The sequence below is a fragment of the Phodopus roborovskii genome, unplaced genomic scaffold, assembly GCF_943737965.1.
Source record: "Phodopus roborovskii unplaced genomic scaffold, PHOROB, whole genome shotgun sequence".
NCBI classification, from domain to species: Eukaryota; Metazoa; Chordata; class Mammalia; order Rodentia; family Cricetidae; genus Phodopus; species Phodopus roborovskii.
Genome location: NW_026125562.1, coordinates 4102556 through 4125011, shown reverse-complemented (window position 1 = coordinate 4125011; position 22456 = coordinate 4102556).

The window sequence follows — 22456 nt, the reverse complement described above, 5'->3', positions numbered from 1 at the left end:
TAAATAATACAAGCAAAAAAAAAAAAAAAAAAAAAAAACCAACAACAACAAAAACTTAATCCTGGCTTGGCTCGAGTTGATGTCCCTGAGAGACTGGGGGAACTCCATAGGCTGCTGAGGGCGATAGTATGGAGCTGTGTCCCTGTCCCCAAACCACTGACAGACACTTTAAGGCTAGAATAGTGAAGAAAAGAGAGAGAATTCCAGTTTTGTGGAGTCTGCAGTCACACGGGGGAAATAAACAAATGAGCAAATAAAAACACAGAAAATGAAAATATATGTAAAAACTCCTTAACTCCTTACTTGGGCCCAAAGGTAACCAAAGGCAGAAACTCTGGCACCTCTGCCTTCATTGTGTAGCTATCTCATTTACTCTGGGTTACCTGCCCACCTCTGCACTAAGGCATACTACGCAAGGAGCATCTGTCTAAAAACGGTGGTGTCTAGCCCCGTTTTCCTTCAAGGCTGAATGCCACACACATAGGAGTAACCAAGACATTTTACTGTCACTTTTTGCTTCCAGAGACCTTTCTCTCCAAGAGGCACCTAAAAGTAGAGCCAGCACTGAGACAATGATAACCAGACCACACTTGATCAGATCTGCTTGATTATTCCTACCTCTTGTCCCCAGCCTCAATTTTTCCTCTAAATCTAAATCTCTTGTAAGTTCCCCCAAAACCCTTTATTAGTTCCTCTTTCCAATGTGCACATCGAGGAAATCGGGTTTTCATCAGCATTTGTCTTTTTTACTGGGCATTTGGGGACAGGTACTGGAGCTTGAACTAGTGGAACTGCAGAAGCCAGCACCTTCGCCCTAAAGCTTTGGTTACAGGAGTGTAGTTTGATGGAGTGAGTGAGTGTGTGTGTGTTTGTGTGTGTGTGTGTGTTACTGGGAAATGATATTGAATCCAGAGCCATGTATGTGCTTAGCAAGAGTTCTACCATTAAGCTGTATCTTCAGAATGGACAAAGTAACTTCTAGTGCTTTCTTTAACACAGTAGGATAACTGTGGCTGACAACGTATTTCAAGTAGGTCAGCTGTGTGCTAGTAAGTCTACATGAGAACCCTAGGATTCATGTTGGTTATTGTAAAATGTTGAAAGATGGTTCCATGTGTTCTATGTCAAACATGGTATTATATAGGCTATTTTAGCTGCAGTCTCAGAAGTTGTTTATGTTGATTGCTAGAAGTTGTTTATGTTGATTACTAGAAGGAGATACTGAATGCCATGCCCTGTTCAAAACTCCTGAGGATGTTCAGGCAGTAACGAATGCACAAATTGAAATTAGAAAGAAGCACTGTTGGAACCTCGAGGTCCTTTCTGGTGATCATGAGCAGAGGTACTGGCAGAAGATTTTGGTGGATAAACAGGCCAAACTTAATCAAGTTTGGGAAAAGAAAAGAGGCACAGAGAAGTTAATCACCAAAGCTGAGAAGATTAGACTGGCCAAGACTCAACAAGCCAATCAACACATTTGATTCTCTGAGTATGATTGAGAAGGATGGCAGCTCCCTTTGGGTACCCTTGCTGGAGTGTTCTAAGAATCTGCTGAGATCTACATTAAAAAAAAAAAAAAAGAAAAGAAAAAACCTTTTGTTCCTCGATGTGTAAATAAGACTTTTCTAGAGACAAAGTTCTTGTTGAAATTATGCTGATCAACATCATATGATTTCATAAATAAATGTGTTTTGAAAATTAAAAAAAGAAAGGATTTTAAATGTTCTCAATGCCAGGAAATGATAAATATCTGAAATTATAGATAAGCAAAATAATTTGATCATCACACAAAGCATAAGTCTATTGAAATACCACACTGTAAATATGTACAATCATACATTAATTTAAAATGCATTTGTTATGTAAAATGTTGATACATACTCAGAAGCATTAAAGAAAAAATAGGACTTTTAAGGATACTCTTTAAAAATGGCAAGGCAGGCTTTATTCCAATAGAGCCAAGGCAACTGATATAGGAACTATGCTAACCAGGTCCTTTGTAGGAGAGAAAGACTGGACCAAACACAATACTTTTTCAACAAGGTGGGGTAGGGGTAAGGGAATATTGACAACAGTTGTAGGGTGGGGATCATGGATGGAAAATTGCTAATCAGTGACGTGGAAGATAAGGGTTTTCTGGCTAAACTGTTTATTGCCAAAATAAGCCAAGGCACCAAGGGCAGAGGACCTACAGTTAACAATGTAGTCAAGATTGATCTCATACTTGGAACAATCCTCCTGTCTCAGCTTCCCAAGTGCTGGGATTGCAGGCATGAGCTATTACCTGGCTTTATCAGGATTCTTGCTCAAATCAGATTCAGTGAGGACAGAGAAAGAAACCCACAGCTGAACCTGGTCAACAAGGGAATTGGAGGGAGCCTCACCAAAGGAACTGAGTTTTCACCTGTTTCCTCTTAGTCACTGAAGGAAGAGGCAATCTTTAAACAAGGTGTGCTGGGCCAGACAGCGATGGCATATGCCTTTAATCCCAGCACTCTGAAGTCATAGGCAGGTGGATCTTTGTGAGTTCAAAGCCAGTCTGATCGCCACAGTGAATTCCAGGACAGCCTAGGCTGGAGAAATGACTCAGCAGTTAAGAACACTAACTGTTCTTCCAGAGGTCTTGAGTTCAATTCCCAGCAACCTTATGGTGGCTCACAACCATGTATCATGGGATCTGTTACCCTCTTCTGTAATGCATGCACACTTGCAGACAGAGCACTTGTACATAAAAATAAATAAAATGAAAATGTTAAATAAAAGCCAAAACAATATGTGCTATTCCTTAAGGACTAGCTTTGTTGTTTGTTTAGTAAAAGTATTTTCTTGTGTGAAGAAGCAGCCAAGCATTTGACAAGGGGAATTTCTATGAAAATAAAAAGAAAGTTTAACAGAACAAAATCTCTGGATCCAGAGGGCAGTCAGTCCATGTTTCTAGACTGAGTACTAATCATCTTCAGCAGAAGGATGAGGATGGCAGTTGCATTTTGATGGTTTTCCCAGTTTGCACTGCGAATGTCACTGGTTATAGCACTGAACATTTAGGTGAGCTTTCTGAATAGCCCATATAATAGTGCTGTGAGGTTGTTCATGCTTGACCTGTTTTGGTGAGTTTTTAAAAGATTATATCCTCCCCATCCCCACCCCTGCCCCGAGACAGGGTTTCTCTGTCCTAGAACTTGCCTTGCAGATCAGGCTGGCTTCGAACTCACAGAGATCCTCCTGCCTCTGCCTCCCAAGTGCTGGTACTAAAGGCATGTGCCACTACCTCCTGGCATCAGTTTTCAAGGCATCAAGAAGATTTAGTGTCCAGTGATAGAAAGCCAAGAGGGCAAGAGCCAAACTGAAAATGTCAATTTGAAGGTCTGGATAGCCAGATGTTGGAGGGAGCTGGAAGAATTCAGGTGTCAACTACCCACCTGTAGGAAGGTGACAAATGCTTGGGGACAATGTACAGTGCTACAGGCTTATAATGGCTATGCTCTAGTTTTCTACTAAAACCAAAGCTTTCTCTCAATAGTCACTCCCATTTCCACTAAAGATAATCAGGGTAAAGCTAAATGTGGCCTGATTATTTACAAAAGTGCAACAAGAAAAGCCACCCACACATGGGCGGCTTACTTTAAATATTCTTTCCTGGAACTCTTCGTATGAAATGTGAGGTAGGTGTGTGTGTGTGTGTGTGTGTGTGTGTGTGTGTGTGTGTGTGTAAATCCAGGGCAGCAGGCAAGACAAAGTCTCTATTAACTGAGCAATCTCCCACATCACAGAAGGAACTTTTAAAGTCTTCACAGATAGGAAGGGCAACCTGCATGTCTTACTGTGATTAAGTTAATTCTTCTGCTTTCAGAGATCTCCCAAACATTCATGTGTTTTTAGGAGTGCCAAAAGTGGTGTTCTTTATACTTCTCTGTAAGGTTGGGAACATTTTAAACAAGTTATCAGGCCAGTTTTGCCAAAGGTCAGCGTTACTCAATCTTGGTTCCTTAAATCTCCAGGGAAATTTTGTCATCTTAACAGATGAGATCAAAGTCTGCTATAATAAAAGCATCCATGCTTAGACAGTTTGACTTCTCTTTTTTTCTCTCTGCAACTTCCTACATCATTTTAAGTTTTATTTTTTAGTTTGTGTCCTTCAGCCCCCCTTTTCATTATGAAACTATCTATAGTGTGAACCACAATACCCAGCTTAGGAAATTATTTTTAAGTAGACATATAATACATTCATAATACAGAACTGTCATGGTTGAACAATGTATTTATGTACTTTAGCCTAATAATTCTAATAGGTTTTCTGTATCATGATAATAGGCTTCTCCACCAATGTAGTAAGCCAGATCAAGCTAAACTGAAAAAGTAAGAGAACAGGTTTATTTGAGCAAAGCAATCCCAGGTGAGTTCTCCAGTCCTAGAGACCGAGGCAGAAGCCACGCACAGAAACTAAAGCATGGAGGTTATACAACCTGTAGGCGAGGGGTGATGACATATCCGATATAAGCTGGGTTTGTGCCCAAGTATGGTTAAAAGCTGAGTATGTTAGGCCAGAACTTGGAAACTTCAGGGGAGGAACTGTGCTACCGAGAAATGCTGGACTGGGCTTTTGGACTCATTTTCTTTCTTGGAGATTTTCTGAGAGGGCTGGGTTTGGAGAGTGGAATGGGGCATGGGTGAGCTCAGCCTTTAGGCAGGAGTAGTTGTACCAAACCCACAACAGAACACATCAAAGCCGTTAAGTTTATTCACATAGAAGAGCAAGTTTTCTTAGCAGGATCTGTGGGGGAAACTTGGAAGATTTAAAAACACACGTTCTGCTTCAGAAGGCCCTCTTGTTCATCCCTTCTACTCTTCCTGAACTCTAAATTCTTGAGGATACCGCTCAGGTCCTAGAGATGGTGAAATAGAGCATTTATATCTTAAAACACAAAAGTAAGTTGTTTTTCTTTTGCTTTGTGTGTGTGTTCTTTTGTTAGTCTTATGTTCCTTGCTGGTTTGTTTTTTTTTTTTTAATGCATATAGAGTATTTTTTATTTAATTTTATATAACAAAGTCCAATTAAATGAAAACAAACATTTATACACAATATTTGGGAATTTGGGCGTCGTTCTTTCCAAACTACTTCCTGCTGGTAAGGGGCGCTGTCTTGGGGGATTCGAAGAAGATTCAGATATCCTAGCTGTAGTCTGTAGGGCTGTTTTGTCCAGCTGTTTGGAATGTAGGATCAGCTTGTACTCTGTTTCAGGCGGTCTGGTGTGATCAAACCACATTAGTCTGGAAGGAATCCACATCTTTTCATTTTCTGTGGAAACAAAAATAGAAATACTTTTCCCCAGTAACTTGTTCTTCAACTTAAATTTTGGAGTCAAAGCGTTTTTTTTTTGTTTTTTATTATTATTTTACATGTCGATCCCAGTTCCCTCTCCCTCCCTCCCTCCCTCCCCCCAAGCCCTCCCCCCCCCCCCCCCCCTCCCCTCCCCTCTTTTCCCTCCCCTCCCCCCCCCAATCTAAACACCCCCCCCCCCCCCCCCCCCCCACAAAAAAAAATTTGGGGAGGGGCAGGCAATTGGGGTGGGGTAATGTGGAGGGGTGCGTGGTGGGGGGGAGGGGGTCTTTTTTTCTCTCTCTAGAATAAGGTAGTTTTCCCCCCAGGGGGGATATGTTTGCAAAGTCTTTTGTGCACCAGGGATACATCCTGGCTCCACTGTCTGAGGTCTCTTAGGCTGCTCAGACCTTCTGGCTGAGACCCATATTCAGGGGGGTCCGAGTCAGACCCCTGTTGGCTTCCCAGCTATCAGTCTAGTGGCCCTTAGCTCCTCCTTGTTCAGGTAAGCTGTCTCTATGTACTTCTACCGCATGGTCTTGTCCTCTCCATCTGCTTCTGGGTTCTAGTTTGACTCAGTGTTTATGTATGGGTGTTTGCTCCTGTTTTCAACAGGCATTAGTTGAGGACTCCATGGAGAAGTTAGTTGTTGATCTCACTCTCCGGGAAGGGCATTTATGATAGCCTTTCCACGGAAGCTGAGATTGTTAGTTGGGAGCAGTCTTGTAGTTCCCTCGACCTTTCTTTGTGTTCAACTTTATCTTCAAACCAATATTGGCTCCCTCTTTTATGTTCTCTCTCTCTGTCTCTGTCTCTCTCTCTCTTTCCTATTTTCCATTCCTAACCAGGCTCAATCCTCCTGGTCGCACATGCCTTCCTCTCCTCCCTCTCATTTTCTCCTACTTCTCTCTCCATTAGCTGTCCTCCCCCACTATACCTGAGGTCTGGGGGACTTGTCCCTTCCCAGTTCTGTGAGGGACTTTATATGAATCTCTTAGAATACAACTTGTGTCCTAGTTCCTCTGGTGATGTGAATTATAGGCTGGTGATCATTTGATCTAGGTCTAAAATCCATATATGAGTGAGTACATACTGTGTTCCTCTTTTTGTGACTGGGTTACCTCATTCAGGATGGTTTCTTCAAGTGCCATCCACTTGCCTGCGAATTTTAAGATACCATTATTTTTTTTTCTGCAGAGTAGTATTCCATTGTGTAGATGTGCCACATCTTCATTAACCATTCTTCAATTGAAGGGCATCTAGGTTGCTTCCAGGTTCTTGCTATTACAAATAGTGCTGCTATGAACATAGTTGAACAGATGTCTTTGTTGCATTGATGTGAATCCTTTGGGTATATGCCTAAGAGGGGGATTGCTGGGTCCTGTGGTAAACTAATTCCCATTTTCCTGAGGAACTGCCATACTGATCTCCAAAATGGCTGTATGAGTTTGCACTCCCACCAGCAGTGGAGGAGTGTTCCACTTTCTCCACATCCTCTCCAACATAAGTCATCACTGGTGTTTCTAATTTTAGCCATTCTGGCAGGGGTAAGATGGTATCTCAAAGTTGTTTTGATTTGCATTTCCCTGATAGCTAAGGATGTGGAGCATTTTCTTAAGTGTCTTTCAGCCTTTTTGATTTCCTCCATTGAGAATTCTTTCTTCAGTTCTGTACCCCATTTTTTAATAGGGTTATTTGGTGTTTTGTTGACTAGTTTCTTGAGTTCTTTGTATATTTTGGAGATCAGCCCTTTGTCGGATATAGGATTAGTGAAAATCTTTTCCCAGTCAGTGGGCTGCCGTTTGGTCTTGTCAACTGTGTCCTTTGCCTTACAGAAGCTTCTAAGTTTGAAGAGGTCCCATTTATTAATTGTTTCTTTCAGTGTCTGTGCCCCTGGAGTTATGTTCAAGAAGCGGTCTCCTATACCAATTTGTTCAAGGGTACCTCCTACTTTCTCTTCTAAGAGGTTCAATGTGGCTGGATTAATGTTGAGGTCTTTGATCCATTTGGACTTGAGTTTTGTGCATGGCGACAGACATGGGTCTATCTGCAGTCTTCTACACACCCTCATCCAATTGTGCCAGCACCATTTGTTGAAGATGCTGTCTTTGCCCCATTGTATAATTTTAGCTGTTTTGTCAAAAATCAGGTGTTCATAGGTGCGTGGATTAATATCAGGATTTTCAATTCGATTCCATTGGTCTACCTGTCTATTTTTATGCCAATACCAGGCTGTTTTCAGAACTATAGCTCTGTAGTAGAGCTTAAAGTCAGGAATGGTGATGCCTCCTGATGTTCTTTTATTGTATAGGGTTGTTTTGGCTATCCTGGGTCTTTTGTTTTTCCATATAAAGTTGATTATTATCCTTTCAAGGTCGGTGAAGAATTGTGGTGGGATTTTAATGGGGATTGCATTGAATCTGTAGATTGCTTTTGGTAAGATTGCCATTTTTACTATGTTTATCCTACCTATCCAAGAGCATGGGAGGTCTTTCCATTTTCTGGTATCTTCTTTAATTTCTTTCTTTAGAGTCACAAAGTTCTTATTATATAGGTCTTTTACTTGTTTGGTAAGCGTTACACCAAGATACTTTATGTTGCTTGTGGCTATTGTAAAGGGTGATGTTTCTCTGATTTCTTTCTCTGCCTCTTTATCGTCTGAAAATAATAGGGCTACTGATTTTTTTTGAGTTTATCTTGTATCCTGCTAGTTTGCTGAAGGTGTTTATCAGCTGTAGGAGTTCCCTGGTAGAGTTTATTGGGTCGCTTATGTAAACTATCATATCATCTGCAAATAGAGACAGTTTGACTTCTTCCTTTCCAATTTGGATGCCCTTGATCTCCTTTTGTTGTCTTATAGCATTAGCTAGAACTTCTAGTACGATATTGAAGAGATATGGAGAGAGAGGACAGCCTTGTCTTGTTCCTGATTTTAGAGGAATTGGCTTAAGTTTCTCTCCATTCAGTTTGATGTTGGCAGTTGGTTTGCTGTATATTGCTCTTATTATGTTTAGGTATGTTCCTGTTATCCCTGACCTCTCTAATACCTTTATCATGAAAGGGTGTTGAATTTTATCGAAGGCTTTTTCTGCATCTAGGGAGATAATCATATGGTTTTTCTTTTTCCGTTTGTTTATATGGTGGATCACGTTGATAGATTTTCGTATGTTAAACCATCCCTGCAATCCAGGTATGAAGCCTACTTGATCATGGTGGATGATTTCTCTGATGTATTTTTGAATTCGGTTTGCCATTATTTTATTGAGTATTTTTGCATCGATGTTCATCAGGGATATTGGTCTGTAGTTTTCTTTCTTAGTTGTGTCTTTGTGAGGTTTGGGTACCAAAGTTATTGTGGCCTCATAAAAAGAGATTGGCAATAAACCTTCTGTTTCTATCTTGTGGAACAGTTTGAGGAGTAGTGGTATTAGTTCTTCCTTGAATGTCTGGTAGAATTCTGCACTGAATCCATCTGGCCCTGGACTTTTTTTCGTTGGAAGGCTTTCGATGACTGCTTCTATTTCATTTCGGGTTATAGGTCTATTTAAGTTGTTTGTCTGTTCTTGATTTAATTTTGGTAAGTGATAGTTATCCAGAAACTTGTCCATTTCCTTTGAATTTTCAATTTTTGTGGAATACAGATTTTCGAAGTATGACCTGAAAATTGTCTGGATTTCCTCTGTGTCTGTTGTCATGTTCCCCATTTCGTTTCTGATTTTGTTAATTTGCATGTTCTGTCTCTGCTTTTTCGTTAATTTGGATAAAGGTTTATCAATCTTGTTGATTTTCTCAAAAAACCAACTCTTTGTTGCATTGATTTTTTGTATTGTTTTCCTGGTTTCTATTTTGTTGATTTCAGCCCTCAAGTTGATTATTTCCTGGCGTCTGCTCCTGCGGGGTGAATTCGCTTCTCTCTGTTCTAAGGTTTTCAGTTGCGCTGTTAATTCATTTATGTGACTATCCTCTGTTTTCTTCATATGGGCACTTAGTGCAATGAACTTCCCTCGTAGCACTGCTTTCAAGGTGTCCCATAAGTTCGGGTATGTTGTATCCTCATTCTCGTTGAATATTAGAAAGTCTTTAATTTCTTTCTTTATTTCTTCTTTGACCCAGGAGTGGTGCAATTGCACATTGTTAAGTTTCCATGAGTTTGCAGGTTTTCTGCTATTTGTATTGTTGTTGAATTCCAATTTTAAAGCATGGTGGTCCGATAAGATACAGGGGACTATTCCTATTCTCTCGTATCTGTTGAGGTTTGTTATGTCTCCTAGTATGTGGTCGATTTTAGAGAAGGTTCCATGTGGAGCAGAGAAGAAGGTATATTCTTTTGTCTTTGGATGGAATGTTCTATAGATGTCTGTTAGCCCCAGTTGAGACATAACTTCTGTTAATTCTTTTGTTTCTTTGTTGAGTTTCTGATTTGTGGTCCTGTCTAGTGTTGAGAGTGGTGTATTGAAGTCTCCCACTATAAGTGTGTGAGGTTTTATATGAGCTTTGAGTTTTAGTAGTGTTTCTTTTACGAATGTGGGTGGCTTTGTATTAGGGGCATAGATGTTCAGAATTGAGACTTTGTGTTGATGGATTTCTCCTGAGATGAATATGAAATGACCGTCTTCATCTCTTTTGACTAGTTTTGGTTTGAAGTCTAGCTTGTTAGATATTAGGATAGCTACGCCTGCTTGCTTCTTATTTCCATTTGATTGGAAAATCTTTTCCCAACCCTTTACCCTGAGGTAATGTCTATCTTTGGAGCTAAGATGTGTTTCTTGTATGCAGCAGAAGGATGGATTCTGTCTTCGTATCCATTCTGTTAATCTGTGTCTTTTTATAGGTGAGTTAAGACCATTAATGTTGAGGGTGAGTAAGGACCATTGATTGTTGATGGTTGTTTGATTTAGGTTTGTTGTTGGCAGTGGTATTGTGAATATATTTGTTCTGCTTCACCCTAGGTTTCTGGTGTAGTTGGATTATCTATTGCCTACATTTTTGTGGGCGTAGTTACCTTCCTTGGGTTGGAATTTTCCTTCCAATACTTTCTGTAGGGCTGGATTTGTAGATACATATTGGGAAAATCTGGTTTTGTCATTGAATATCTTGTTCTCTCCATCTATATTGACTGAGAGTTTTGCTGGATATAGTAGCCTAGGCTGGCATCCGTGTTCTCTTAATACTTTTAGAACATCTATCCAGGACCTTCTGGCCTTGAGGGTTTCCATGGAGAAGTCAGGTGTAATTTTGATAGGTCTGCCTTTATATGTTACCTGTCCTTTTTCCTTCGCTGCTCTTAATATTCTTTCTTTATTCTGTATGCTAGGTGTTTTGATTATTATATGTCGAGGGGTCTTTTTTCTTTGGTCCAGCCTATTTGGGGTTCGGTATGCTTCTTGTACTTTCATGGGCATGTCCTTCTTCAGATTTGGAAAGTTTTCCTCGATGATTTTGTTGAATATGTTTTCAGCACCTTTGAGCTGGGCTTCCTCACCTTCCTCTATGCCTATTATTCTTAGGTTTGGCCTTTTCATGGTGTCCCACATTTCCTGGATATTGTATGTTAAGGATTTGTTGGATTTATGGTTTTCTTTGGTCGATGAATCTATTTCTTCTAGTTTATCTTCTGCGCCTGAGATTCTCTCTTCCATCTCTTGAATTCTATTGGTTATGCTTGTGTCCGTGGTTTCCGATTTTTTGCCCAGCTTTTCAATTTCCAGCTTTCCTTCCATTTGTGTTGCCTTTATTTTCTCAATTTCGGTTTTCAAATCTTGAACCGTTTCCTTCACCTGGTTAATTGTTTTTTTCTTGGCTTTCTGTACTTTCCTTAAGGAATTTGTTCATTTCTTCCACTTTTTTGCTTGTTTTTCCTCTATTTCTTTAAGGGATTTTCTCATATCTTCTTTGAGGGCCTCTATCATTTTTATGATGGTGATTTTTAAGTCGTACCCTTCTGCTTCCTCTGCTTTGTTGTTGTGTTCCATTCTAGTTGGTGTAGATTCCCTAGATTCTGGTGGTGTCATGTTTGTCTTTCTGTTGTTAGGTGTTCTCTTGTATTGCCTTCTTCCCATAGTTTCTTCCTGTAGGTGTTGGTGGTGTCTCTTCCCTCTCTCTATGGTCCTTCCCAGATGGGCTTATGTGGATCAAAGATTCAATGTCTGTATCTCTGTGTGGTCCAAGCTCTCTAGGAGGCTTCTCTCTGGCCAATAGCCGGCAGAAGAGGACGAGGGCTGGACTGGAACTTGAGAAGGTTTTGCAGGGTAGTGGGATCTCACTGGAAACTGGCGCTCTCCAGCTGAGACCTCGTTCTTTGGCAGGGGCCCGGATTTGGGGGTCAAGGATCTTGCCTGCAGGAACTCCAAGTGGACCCGCAGAGATAGGCGGATCTTCTCCCGGGGGGGGGGCTGGGGGCCCGGGGGGGGGGGGGGGGGGGGGGGGGGGCCCACCCGGTGGAAATTACGGGTGGTCCCACGGGGGTGGTCGGGTTCCCTTTGTTCGGAGTTGCTCTGAGAGGTCTCCGAAGTAGGGTGGACTGTTGGCTCCACCCTCTGTCCCAGTGCTCAACCAGAGCGGCAGGACCGTAGGTGGGGTAGGGCCGCTGGTTTGTTTTGAAGTGTCACAGGGCCTCATTCGTGCTCAGCATGCACTTAACAACTTAGATGCATTCTGAGATTGTTTGCTTTCTAAATTCGTGTTTTATTTTGTTCACTTGCTTTTTTATTTTTTAGTTTTGGAGTTTTATTTTTAGGAAGGAGTTTTAAGTAATACTTGTCTTTCAGAGGTCAGGTTTATGGAGGCTGTGGACTTGATTTAGGTGAGTGACTGGAATAAAGCAGTGGCTGTTTGAGTGCTTCCTTCCAAAGCATTGCTGAACAGATAGAAGATTCAGCCCATTTGTAATTAGTCTCCTGGGGATTCTTGTGTCTTTTAAAAGCAGTGGGACCTAACGCTCAAGTGACTCAAGTTGTGGACTGGGAAAGGGAGAAGTCTGGCGGTGCATAGAAGAGCTGAACATGAAGGGCTCTAAGAAGGTCATCCAGCCAAGAAGTTCCCATGGGAGCTGAAGGATAATGGCGAGACCAGAAAGGCCTCACATGGAGCCCTAAAGACTTGCAGCCAGGGAGGCAGGGAGTAATCCACTCAGGAAAGAGGCCTGGGAAGACCTCCAGTCTGCAGGTGCCTCTCAAAGGAAGCTTGGCACTCTGCTGCTGCTTCAGAAACTGCTTCAGACTCATAGTTGTTCCTTACTGACTCCAACAATGTGCACCAGTCCAACCCATCGTTAAATCCTCCATTGTCATTCTTCTTACTGCTGTGACAAAATGCCTAACAAAATAAACTTTAGGAAGGAAGTGTGTGTTTTGGTTCGAAGTCTGTGGGTGCAGTCTATGGCAGCAGAGATTTGGTGTGTCAGCTGGTCAGGTTACATCAGCAGTCAAGAAGCAGAGACAAAGGACTGCTGGTACTTAGCTGCCCCCCCCATTTGTCCCTCGCCCCAGTCTCCAGGATGGCTCTGCCCAATTTAAGGAAGGTCTTCCCATGTCAGTTAATCCTCCCCAGAAATGCCTCCACAGACATACCCAGGGGGTCACCTCCCAAGTGATTCTAAGTCCAGTCAATTAAATTAACCATTATAACAGCCAGCCCTTCAGGAACAAGACAAAGGCTACAAACACTCACAGCTGGGGCTCTGGGATTGAACAGATACATCAGATCTTATCTGAGCCACAGCAACTTAATTGTTAAAAATTATCTATGCCACTCGTTAAAGATATTTAACAATGGAGGTGGTGAAGGATGGGATTGAAATATATTGTATACATGTATGGAATAACTAAGAATTTTTTCAAAGATGTCAAGCAGTAGTCACATCTGATACATCTACAACACACCTTCTCCACTTAAGGACCAGGGATCATTGTAGAAGAGGGGGTGTAAAGATTGTAAGAGCCAGAAGGACAGTTTGCAGAGTGAAATTGTGTCTTCTAGAAATGTCAGAAGCTCCACCCAAGAAGTCTCACCAACATGGCTGCCTAAACAAAAATGACAGCAATAGACATGCTAACATGGACAGGGATGAGTCTCAATTGAGAAATGCCTCCATTAGATTGGCTTATAGGCAAGTCTAAAGGCATTTTCTTGATAAGGATTGGTGTGGAAGGGACCAGCCCACTGCTGGCAATGCCGCCTTTGGACAGGTGGTCCCAGATGTGTAAGAAAGCAGGCTGAGATATACACTGGGAACAAGCCAGTAGCAGCGATCCCTGCTTCAGTTCAGTGACTTCGTTGACAATAGATTGTGATGCGGAAGTGCAAGCCAAATAAACCCTTTCCTCCTGGAGCTGCTTTTGACCATGGCGTTTCTATCACAGCACTAGCAAGCAAGCTAGGACACAGTGTAATACACTTTCTCTCAGTGACCCACAGTAAGGGTATGGTAATGTCTCAACAGGTTGTTTCCTCCTGGACCTCTGAGAATCCCAAAGTTGTTCTTCATATTTTTCCAAGATTACAGTTTCAGAAAATCAACTGAAACCTTCTGAATAAAGCATTTTTTTTAAAAAAATAAATGAGTTCCTTTTTAAAATAAAGGATTTGTTTGTTTCTGTTAGTTTGTTGTAGCCCAGCTAACCTCAAATTCAGAAATCCTTCTGCTTCAGTATCCCAATGTGGGAGGTGGGAGGGTCACAGGTGTGGCTACCACACCTGTCTTCATTTTTTTAGATGCATAGAAATCAGATTTTTCTTAATGTTAAAGATTATTATTTTGACTCATAATTTTGTTATAGGAATAACATATTCCCAGTATAACTGCTGAAATTTTTTATTCTCTTTTTTCTAGCTTTTTTCTAGACATGAAGCAGTAAACTTCGTTAGCAGTATTGACTCAATTGTCAGTCACTAATAAATTGAAAATTTAAAAGAAAATGTCATAGTAAAATTTACTTCCAACAATAGTATTTCAATTGTCTATAGTTATAATATGCATCATTACCAACAAATAAAACCACATAGGGCCATGAGATATGCTATTGTTAGCAAAACAAATTGTTTTTGTGAGAGCCAGAGGCATACTACATTTATGGTGGGCTGAATTTCTCTCAATGTTCTCTTTATACAACCATAGTGCTATGTCTCTTAAGGGGTTTAGCAGTTATTTCTGTACTATGGTTATCTACATACTTTTTTTTGAAGATAGGTTCTCATATAGTCCTGGTTGGTCTAAACTTCAGCTGAGGTTATGCTTGAATCCCTGAGCCCCCATCTCTACCTTCAAATTGCTAGGATCACATGTCCAGGCTATCATGCCCAGATGGGCATTCCTTATTTTTAGAATTCTATTACCAGCATCATACATTGAAAAATTGTAATAAACCAGGTATGTTGGCACACAGGAGGTTGAAACAGGAGGGTCAAGAGCTAAAGTTCACCCTCAGCTATCTTGCTTATTGACCACCTTGAGCTGTCTCAGGCACGAAGTACCTGCTGTGCAAACCGGAGGGCCTGCATTTCAATCCCCAGCACCCACATTCAAAAAAGAAAGAAAAGGGACTGGAGAGAGAATTCAGCAGTTAAGAGCACTGACTGTTCTTCCAGAGGACCCTGATTTAATTTCAGTGCCCACATGGTGCCGGACAACTGTCTGTAACTACAGTTCCAGGAGACCTGATACCCTTACACAGACATGCATGCACGCAAAAACACTAATGCATATAAATTTTTTTAAATGAAAGAAAAGTCCTGAGATGCTAGTGTGAATCTATATGTAACTCCAAAACTGGGGCAAAGAACAACAAGGGATCTCTGAAGCGCATTGGCTAGCCAGCCTAGCAGAGTTGATGAGCTTCAGTTTCAGTGAGAGGCTCTGTCTCAAAAAGTAAAAGTGGGTAGCAATAGAGGAAGACATGACATTGATTTCTGGCTTCCACTTGCATGAGCAACACATATGCATACCTACTTGCACACATATGTGCACACACCCACCCTAACACAACCTACAGACACACATTATAACAAAAGTGCGTAGAGAAAATAATTAAATTTAAGGTCTTATCTATGTATCAAATCTTCCAATAGTTGCCCAAAAGTCTCACAGGCAAAGCCTTTTTTGTATGTATTATTCTAAATGGAGTGTCGATGGAAATTGCTGTTTACCATCTGAATCATATTGTACATCTGTCCTGCATGAGCTCATGTCTTAATATTTCTATTGCATCCAAATGCTGCCTCTCCTAGCTCTGTAGAAACTGCATAAACATCTAATGTCTGTGCTCCAAATGTGACTGGTAATCTTAACTGCAGAGTTGGTGCTTCTAGTAACACCACCAGCTAGAAATTTTGACTCTGTGAAATCAAAGTTATGAATTTCAAAATCCTGAAAAATACAAACAAACAAACAAACAAAAACTAAAATATTTAACAGGCTACTCAAATTAGACTAAAGGAGAGAAAGGAAGTCTCACTTTCGGGCTTGATCAAGCAGAGGACTTGGAGGAACCTGTCTGTATCAGTCAAGGTTCTTTAAAGGAACAGATAGAATGCCTCTATCTATCCATGAATATTAAAAGGGGATCTATTAGAGTGGCTTACAGGCTGTGGTCCAAGTAGATCAATAATGGTTGTCTCCTGATGGAAAGGCCAAGGATCCAGTAGTTGTTCAGTCCACAATACTGAATGTCTCAGCAGTCTCAATCTGATGCTAGAGTCCCAGGGAAGTCCTAGAGAGCAGCCAGTCTTCAGTCTATATTGGAATCCCAATTAAGTAGGTTCTAACACCAGTGAAGGAATGCCTCAGGAACAGGATAGGTGAACTTGCCAGTGAGAGTGAGGGCTAGCAGGGAAAATGCCGATGTGAGCTGCCATCAGAACGCCCAGATTTAGGATGAGTCTCCTCACCTCAAATGATCCAATTAAAAGCTAGGCACGGTGGCGTACACCTTCAATCACATCACTTGGGAGTTGGAGGCAGGGGGATATCTGTGAATTTGAGGACAACCTGGTCTACATAGCAAACTCCAGGACAGCTAAGACTGGGAAGAGAGACACTGTCTCAAAACAATAAAAGCTAATCAAGAGAATTCTTCACAGATACACCCAGCTGCTTGGGTTTTAGTCGATTCCAGATGGAGCCAAGTTGACAACAAAGATTGGCCATCACATAGAACAAAGCTTTGGTCAAAGATTTTTTTTTTCTAGAAGTAATAAGAAGTGTAAGGGATCAGAAGATGGCAGTGTGTGTGCCTATGGATCAAGGTAGGCTGCCCAGGGAAGGCAAGCCTGAGCATGAGATTTTGGAGGCATTGTACAAGACTACAGGAGATCCCTGCCAAGATCCAGGAAGGGAACATGGGGAGAGGGGCCAGCCAAGTGCAGTAGACCTGACATTATCTTTAATGAAGCTCAGAGGATACGGGGGACTGTAAAATGTATGGCTCTAAAGGATGGGCCTTCTATTTTATTCGAAGTGTTAACTAAGCAGACACCATTGTCTGATGCTCATAGTTCAGTCTGTCTGCTTTGGGAAGAAAGAATGAGAGGCCCTGCAAGAGTGGGTGAGGCTGGGAGACTGAAGGCGGAGGTGATGGCACCTCTTACCAGAGTGAGACATTGGCCTGACATGGTATTTCTATCTTGGGTAGGCAACATGATGGTTGGCTTTAAGTGTCAACTTGACACAATCTAGAATCACCCTGGGAAGAGAGTCTCAATTATGAGTCGTCTAGATCAAAATTGGCCTGTGGGCAAGTCTGTGGCGGACTGGCCTGACTTAAAAACAGGTGATATCCTCCCCTGGGTCTGAGTCATGAATTGTGTAAGAGTTGAAAGGGAGCTGAGCAGTACGCATGTGTGCATTTGTTCTTTCTCTTTAATGAACAAGGAAGGCAGAAGAGAAAGAACAGTCTAGAGTTCTGTTTTGGACATGTCACACTGAGGTGGCCATTGCATGTCTAGAGCAACTGGCTAATAATTGTTGACTACTGTCACCTGTTGCAATTCAGTAAAATCCTCACAGGCATCTTGTGCATCTTTGTCTCTCCAGAGTGACATCTTTGCTGCTCCACACCTCAGGCTGATGTCACTCTTGTGTGGTCTCACCTAGTAGGTACCTTTAAAGTCTCTGCTGTAAATTAATAAAAACATTCCAAGCTACCATTTGCTACATCCTCCTTCCTGCTGTTCTTTACTTCGTCATGCCCCTTCATATCCAGTAATACATCTCTAACCTTTCACCCATTCTAGGTTAGGCCAAACAGGTGAGATAATCTAAGGAATTTGAAGGATGTGGGATGTGTCAGTATCTAGAGGCTTCTCTCCCTCTCTCTCTCCTCCTCCCCCTCTCTTTCCCCCCCCCCCCCTCTCTCAGACACACACCAGCAAATCACACAGATGACATCACTTTATTGACTGTAGCTTGGTCAAGTTCTAAGATTGAGCTACCATACAATCTATCAATGGGGAAAACATCTTAAACATTGAAACTCAATGACTATTTTAGTTAACAGTCAGAAGAGCAGATTCTGAATCTACTACACTATACTACTATCATACACTAGATTTTGGTTCAATAACTCACTTCCTAGTAATATTATGCATCCGAAGGAAACATCTGAGATTTTCATACAGATGAAAATGTTGCACGCACAGTATTCTTGATGGTATAAAGTAAGGACATTCCTAATTTGAGAAATAGGAAGAAAGTAGCTAAGTGGAGCATATGCAAGCTAGAATATGAAGAAGCTTCTAGCATTTGTATTTAATATTAACATAAATGCTTGTTTGTTTTAAACAGGTTCTTACTCTATAGGCCAGGCTTGCCTTGAACTTGTGGCAAACCTCCTATTTCAGCCTCCCAAGTGCTAGGGTTGTAGGTATGGACTACAACATTCAGTTCTAGCATCGTGTTTTAGTAACATGTTTTGTTTATTTTTGATTCTGTTTGTTTGTTTTGCCATGGGATATCCAGCAGTAAAGAACCATTTCATTTATAACTTAGTCAGTGTTGTTTTGTTTTTAGCATCAAAAAATAGGCTAATACAAATCAGTGAAGAATTCCAAATATGAAGGAGTTATAGTACAGCTGCAGAACTCATGTCACCAATTTGTAAGCAAACTCCCAGGAAGTTACAACCCAGAGGAGAATGGAAGCTGCAAAAGTCTCTTCATGTACTTCTCTTTTTGCCTGCCTGGAAAATAAGGACAATAACACCTACCCTCAGACGCTATGGATGAAATCAGACAGATATGTGAAATTGTTCTGAAAATGGCAGGCATTGTTTTTAAATGGAAGAGTGGTTACTGGTATGAAGAAGGGACACCTAAGACAAGAAGTTTTTCCACCATCACAAGAAATCCTGATTCAAGTCTGGAGGAGACAAAAGCTCATAGCAGAACCTTCACAGTATCATGGAAGCTGGTGGTTGTCCCACTTGAGTTCTGTAGAAAGACATCGGCCTGGGTTATGAATGTGTGGGGTGTCAGGTCCTGCACAACAAGCTTTGAAGTCATTGCTGCCTCAGTACATGCCAGAAGACAGAGTAAGTCTGTTTCTGGCCATTTCTATCTTATGCCCTAGCTAAGATATTCCTGCTCACCAAAATACACATCATGAGCCATGGAGCACCTATGGATCTGATCCTGTACTCTCTTGGTGGCACATGAAATTCTTTCCATTAGTAGCTATGAGAAGAATAAAAAAGTAACAATATTTTAATGAGATAAACTTGCTCTGTTGCTGAGGGACGGCCTTGAACTTCTGATCTCCCTGCCTTTCCCTTACAAGTGATGGGACTACAGGCATGTACCACCATGCAGTACTGGGAGTTGAACCAGTGTTTTTGAATGCATAAGTAAACACTCTATCAACTCAGCTACTTCTCTAACCTGGGTCAGATTGAGTTATAGTCTCCCAACTGTTTTTTCATGTACCATGAAGTAGTCAAGGGAACCCAATGGCTGATTTGGTCTTTCAGATGTCATGGATATTTCAATTGTGGCTTATTACTGACTGAGTTCTATATCCCACCCCAAATCTGCTTGTGGTGGTACATAACAGCCCCTATAGACTCATGTGTGTGAATGCTTGGCCCATAGGGAGTGGCATTATTAGATGTGGCCTTGTTGGAGGAAGTGTATCACTGTGGGAATGGGCTTTGAGGTCTCATATGCTCAAACTATGCCCAGTGTGGGACACAGTCTCCTTGTGCTGCCTGCGGATCAAGATGTAGAACTCTCAGCTCCTTTTCCAGCACCATGTCTGCCTGCACATTGCCATGATTCTCACCATGATTCTAGTGGAATCTGAAACTGCAAACCAGCCCCAATTAAATGCTTTTCTTTGTAAGAGTTGCTATGTTCGTGATGTCTCTTTACAGCAATAGAAAACCTAAGACACTACTCTTCCTTACTTCAACAAACAATGCTGCTAAATACCCATTTTTCTTGAACCCAAACTTAACTGCATCTTTAACTCTGGGCTTTATACGTCATATCTAATCTGCTAATCACTCTTACACTGAATCCAGATGCTTTGTGGGGCTTTCAGAGCTCTGCTTGCGTCTGTCAGCTCATCTCTCAGTATGTTCCTCAAGCCATTCTCTCCCAGGCCATGCTTACTGCATTGTACATACTGTCTTTTAGGGGATAGCTGTTCAGGGAGGCTTGGCTTGCCATTTCTTCAGATATTAACAATGGCAAATATTGATGTAGGCTGTCAGTGTGGCAGGCACACCATCAAGGACCTAAACTCAGTGAGTACTCACAACAAGTGATTCGCTAGGCACTGGCATCTCTCACTCCACAGACAGAAGAAACCAAGACAGTATTTACTTACTGTCACACCACTGTCTTGGGTCAGGTTTCCAGAGAGCAGACTCACGAGCAGACATCTGTGTTTAGCAGGTGTGTTGGGGTTGTCCTCAGGAGTAATTCCCAGGGAGATGAATAAGATACAGCGGTGGAGGGAAGATGTGTCAACTCATGACACTGCTGCAGTGGAATGACCCTCGGATCTGTCCACACCAGAAGCTGCATGGGGATCTTTATACTCCTGCATGGACTTGTCCTTGCTAGAAGTCCTTTGGGGGGGGGCAGGTCACTCCTTTACTACAGCCAATAACTGGAGAAAGACTGCAAGATGTTCATGGCAGCAGGAGAGCAGCAGCAGTGCTCAAGGGGAGTTTGGCCGTTTGACCATGTGACCACCATTCACATCCCTGTGCAGGAAGGACCCTAGCCACTAGTGCAGTAAGAAGTCAGTGACCCTAACATTGCCTCATAGTTTCTACTCGTCAATAGTTTCTACTCATCAAGCATCTGGGAACACCTTGTTTGGATGCCTCTAACTCAACCTTGTTGATGGAAAACAAAACAAAACAAAACAAAAAACCATGCTGACACTTGTTACATGTGTTAACAACCATAAGGAAGACATCAAGGACAGTTGCAACAGTGATAAAGACTGTTGTACTTCTAAACAGAGTGTGACTCAATTCTGAATCCAGTACCAAACACAGCTATCACCCCAAAATAAGAAGTAGTTTATGTAACATGAGTTCTAATAGATCTTAATAATAGGGGGTGGAAGCTGAAAGATCAGAGAAGCAGAGCAGCCAGTCACTAGAGTTCTTACTGCTACAAAATCCTCAGACAGGAAAGAGAAAGAATTCCTGTCCCCTCCTGCCTATTTTTCTCTCTCCATCCAGCCATCTTACTTCCTGTTTGTCTGTACAGACTTCCAGACCTCTATGGTTAGCTAGTGGTTAGCTCCACCCTCTGATCTCCAGGCAACCTTTATTTGTTAGAATACAAACAAGTTATCACCACAAGTTCATTCTCAGCCAAATGTGAATTCTTACTGTCTTGGGAACTCAGACTCAGGTTGCCTTGAAAAGCATGCTCCATGGTGAAAGTGGTTACACGATTTTTCTTTTTTTTAAATGGTGTATGGGGGGTGGGGAGAGCATTGTGCATGTGATGCAGACAAAGACAGTTAATTCCAGAAGAGGGTGTTGGGTCCCCTGAATCTGGAGTTACAGGCAGTTGTGAGCAGTCTGACATAAACACTGGGAATCAAACTTAGGTCATCTCCAAGAGCAGTATGCCCTCCCTCTTAATTTCTCTGGCTCTGGTTACATGACCTTTTTTATAGTCACAGAACAAAATAAAGGCATAATTTAAATGAATGTATACACATCATTTTAAAAGTCTGGTTCTGCATCTAAGAGAAAACATATCGTAAGAAAGCCATAAATTAAGGAATTTATTAAATGTAATTGTAGAAACAGCAGGCAAGTGGCTTTTACCTCTATCCCATTTTGTGTGTCCAACTCATTCCGTTTCTGTCTGGCTTCTCTGCCCTTCTTTTTCCCAGCATTCTCTCTGCCCCGAAAATCCTGCCTAGCTATTGACCATTGAGTTTTTTATTAAACCGATCACAGTGACATATCTTAACAGTGTAAAGGAATATTCCACAAAAAAGGTTTAACCTGAATGTAGTGAGCTAAGTGAGATGTGAAAGGAACCAAGGATGGCCAAGACAAATTGGTTCAGGATCTGTAACAAATGTAACCATTCCACCGCTGTAGGATTTTTAACATAGTTTCAGCTTGTGGGGGAGGCTGGAGGGGTAAGGGGGGTTGTGGGGGTGTTAGCCAGTTCCTGGTGTTGCGCCACACTTTGTACCAGCAGATGCCCATTGATTTTTTTCTTTTTTTTCACACCCTATGAGAGCTCTGAATGCCCCTTCCTAGGCTATGATAAAAACCAAGTAGAATAGGGCAAGAAGGAGTCTTCAGGAAAAGGAAATAGCTGTGAAGGTCTTAAGGGAGAAGCTGCTGAATGAATTGTTTTAACATCATTAGTCACCATAACCTGGATCTCACTTTTTTCCCCCTGTCCATTGTATCTGGCTTAACATGTACATAATAGATAAATGATAGGAGTTATAATTCCGAAAGTTAAAATCATCAAGAACGCTCTATGTCCTAAGGAAGTAAAGGTAGCAGATAAAAGAAGCAGGCATCTTTTGTTTTAGAAATTTATATCACAATCTTGTTTTACATGTCAATCCTAGTTCCCTCTCTCTCCTCCTCCCCTGCCCCCCACCAACCTCCTATCTCATCCCCTATCTGCTCCTTAGGGAGCATGAGGCCT